This window comes from Alnus glutinosa, chromosome 7 (genome assembly GCF_958979055.1).
Source record: "Alnus glutinosa chromosome 7, dhAlnGlut1.1, whole genome shotgun sequence".
Taxonomy (NCBI): Eukaryota; Viridiplantae; Streptophyta; class Magnoliopsida; order Fagales; family Betulaceae; genus Alnus; species Alnus glutinosa.
Window position 1 is genome coordinate 23,594,833 of NC_084892.1, and position 4,429 is coordinate 23,599,261.

The following is a 4,429-nucleotide window of genomic DNA, read 5'->3' on the forward strand; positions in this document are numbered from 1 at the left end:
ATTTAAAATTTTGGGAGCATCAATTAAATATTCATTGTACTGTTGGACAATGATTGTTAAAAAATAAATTAAATGATGTGCTATAATATAAATTAAATAATTAAATTCATCTATTCTTATCGGGTTAATTAAGCTTTAATTTTGAAATAAGTGAAAGAAAATAATATTTGCTTCTTACTTTTGTGCTTATTTGGAGTCTATTTAGTACTCTTGATGTTGCCTAGTATTACCTAATATTTTCAGCCAATTGTACTACTAATGATCATTATATATATATATAGATAAATGAAATAGAGCAAATTGTTAACAATTTTATAGATATAGTCAGGATATTCTAACAGCAGTCTTAGCTAAACAATCGTATTATTAGCGATTTTACTAATATGGTGAATCTACAACTAAAAAACGAGTTTAAAGCTATGCGAGTGTCTTTCATTAGTTGTCCAAATTTTCTCAAATACAGTCAGGAACATCTAATAGCAGTCTTAGATAAACCATGCGCCGTATTATTAGCGATTCTACTAATATGATGAATCTACCGACTAAGAAACGAGTTTAAAACCATGCGAGTGTCTTTCCTTAGTTGTCCAAATTTACTCAAATTACGTTATTTGGAAATCACAGCTTTAACCTTTTAACTTGCATTTATTTTCGATAATGAATGAATTTATATAATTTAAAGAGGTTTCCAAATTTTTTTTTGGGGGGGTAACATCTAAACATTAATTCTATTAGCCCATTAAAAAAAAAAAAAAAAACAAAAAAAAAAAACAACAAGATTATGTTATGCGAAATTTTTATTTTCTTACCTTTTGTTTTCAGAACAAAAACATTAACAAACAACTTAATATACTCAATTATTTTCACCTTTATATTACATCATAATATTTTTTTCAAACAAAAAATAAAAAGCACTCACAAGACACATTAATAAGGGGCAGCTCTCAAAACTTAAGCAACAACAAATTGCTACAACGTAGGTAGAGAGATCCCTGTAAGACAATAGTTTGCTAACAAATCTGATTCTATTTCTACGGTAACCTTTTTCATAACCAAATACTAAATAGTCTAAGTCCATAACGACTCCTACAATATTAATTAAATTATTGAATTTAAAATTCTTATCTGGTTAAACTTTAGAGATAACAACTGGTTATTTAATATGGTATTGAAATAAATTTTTTGAATTCAAATTTTGTCATATTTCACGTATTGGGTCGTCTCCAACAGCTATGGGAGACAACACCACACAAGACGCGCGCAATAAAAAAATGCTCTTTTTTGTAGAATCGACATATAAATCAAGTCCATCCCAAAAGGAATAAGGATCCTTAAGTAAAAATAAAGAATAACCATTTTACGCACCAATTTTTATTTTGTTGCGTCTAAGTTGTCTAACCATATATATAAATAGTGGGAGTTAATCAAATAAAGTGTGCTTATTATAAGACCTCTTTAGAGAGGCCGAGATTTAATAATAACACCGAGAATCATCTTGTCTTTTTTATTTATTTATTTATTTTTAATTTTAACATGTTCACACAAGAGGGGAAAAGTAAGATTCAAACTAATGACCTCCGTTTCATAAGACGCAGTCCCCAGCCGATTGAGTTATTCCTTGGAGGACAAGAATCATCATGTCTTAATTGGTCATTCCAATTAGTCTGGCTATCATGAATCCAAAAGATCAAGATTAAATTGAGGTGGGCAGGTAGTTGTTCCATCCACGTAGCCAAAAAGATTTTGACCTTGCAGAAAAGGAAGGTGGTGTGCTTTTCATACAAGGTAATTTTTGAGTGTAATGTACGTGATGAGTGAGGCCTTAAAATGTTTTCCGTACATCTTCGATGAGTGCCATGTTCCATCCACCTTTAAATGATAAAAAAAAAAAAATGATTAATGATTAATGGAGCATGCCAACTCATCGTAAGCCAGATTAAAGACAGAAAGAAAAGAAACATTTTTCATAATGTGAACAAGTATTTTGGGTGTAACGCTGCCTGCCAAATAGGTATGGCGGTTAATGTATTTATAATACTATTGAGTTTATCATTTGTACAAAATAACTACAAATTAAAGGAATTTAAACATAACCTAAGATTTGTTTTACTGTACATTTATCATTTACAGAAATGATACGTTTACAACTTTATACAATTCCAACGACAACTTTTTTAAACTAATCATTGAATTTATTTTTTATATGTGGGTCTTACATATCCAATGACTAATTTATTTTTTTTTTTAAAAAAAAGTTATCGAAACCATACAAGAGTTGTACAAAAGTTATAAATGTATCATATCTCTATCATTTTTTATCAATTGGTTGCTCTTGTCATTATCTGATCCAAATCATCCAATGGGATATATTAGGAAAAAGAGATCCAATCACAATAATATTTCCATGTTATAATGATTTAATTCCATATTTAATTATCAATGATCTTGCTCGCATGCAGTAATAAAAGGAATTCAGGTTGTCACAGGATCCAAAGACAAAATGAAGGAAAAATTCAAAGCATCTCTTAATGAAGGGAGTGGTGTAGATGATGTTATTTAAAGAGTCATGGAATGATAGATCGGTCATAAGAAAAAAAGAAAAAAAGACAGAGACAGAGACAGGATTGAACACTAAAAAAGATGGTGACAGCATTAGCAGCTCTAAAATTGTTGTTTGTGGCCCTTGTGCTTCTACTGGCTTGTCCATCAGATGATGCCAGAGTGATCAAACAATACGGGCAGGAGAACGTAAAACGGGGTCTGTTCGAGGGAGTGAATTTTGGGAAGCTGCCCAGAGGTTCAACCAATCCTCCATCTGGGCCTAGCCGCAAAACCCATAGCCCTCCTCCTCCTGCACAAAGGGGCTGAGAATCTAAAACGGGATCCGTTCTTCTCAAACTGGACTTGTTCCTCCAACACAGTTACACATAAATGTTTTTTTTAATTTGATTTTACTAGGGATATATTGTCAGTGATGTATTCACAACAAGCAACTTCTCTTTATCGCTTCACGAATAATGGAAAATTATTTATTTATTCAAAATAGTCTACTACCTTCGATGATGAACAGAGAGCAATATGCTGATCCCCGAGTACAATATATATCCTAGACACAATTTAGTATTTTTTCTACCCAAACTTGATTAATATGGGTAACTGCTGCTTTGTCTAAACCATGAACAGCAAAATTGGCATATCTCTTTACCTGATAAATTTGCCAGTATCTCAAGTTATTCAAAGCAAATATAATCTCGTCCACAATATGGGCAAATTTATTCCAATTTTTACCTGTTACCTTTATTGTATTCACAAATTTGTGCAGCATTTCCCTCCAATACAATTTCCTGCAAACCCAATTCTTTGCTCAGCTCCGTTGCATATAACACTGCCAAGGCTTCCGCTACTACCAGCTCTGCTAGTATATTTTTTGCTACAAAGCCTTCAGAGTCCCTGACTATATTTTCAAAGCCTCTGCATCATCCGTCTGAGTTTACAACTTTTCGCCATGTACTACTGTATTTCTTTTAAGACAGGTCATTTTTTTCTTGCCACCACTACTAATAATTCAAGTTCCGCCATGAATAAACAGAAATGCTATAATTTCTATTTTTTTTTTCAAAAATTTAATTTTCAAATGATGTGTTACAATTCTATTTGAGGACCAAAGTTTGAAAGAAAAATAAAAAATAAAAAGCAAAAAATTGAAAAGCCTAGTATTTCTCACTAATAAAATAAGGCCCTCACAAGAACTTTTTTCACATCCTCTTTGTACCCATTCCCCACACATCCTGAGGGGAAGGGTTGTCCTTTATTGCACGAAGCTGCTTTAATTGTGAGTATTCTTCGAAGTTATTTTTATTTGAATAAATAAATAAAAAAATTAAATTATTTTGAATGTTCTTCATTATATATCTTTTTTGAATAATTTATTTCCATTTTTATTATGTTTGACCTTTTCTGAATGTGTATCTGTTCGCATTAATAGTCTTTCTTTTATGGAAATAATTGATTGGTAGGAAAAATATATATATATATATATATATATTGAAGAATACCTATTGAACTGATTTCAAATTTTCTTCATAATAATATTTTTTGAATAATTTGTTTCCATATAGATCTGTTCTTAATATGTGCTTGCTCACATTTAATAAGATATATGATACGTTTACAATTTGTATATATCTCTTGTACAACTCCAACAAAATTTTTTTTCAAACTAATCGTTGGATTTATTTTCTTATACGTAGATCATACATATCTAATGGTTGATTTTTTTTTAAAAAAAAGCTGTTGGAATTCTACAAGAATTGTATACGATTGATTCAATATTGATGAATCTAGAAACGAGGATTGAGGGTTGGAATGAGCGTATAGCAAAAATTCTTGGACAACCTAATTTTTATTTGATCAGGTAGATCACAATTCC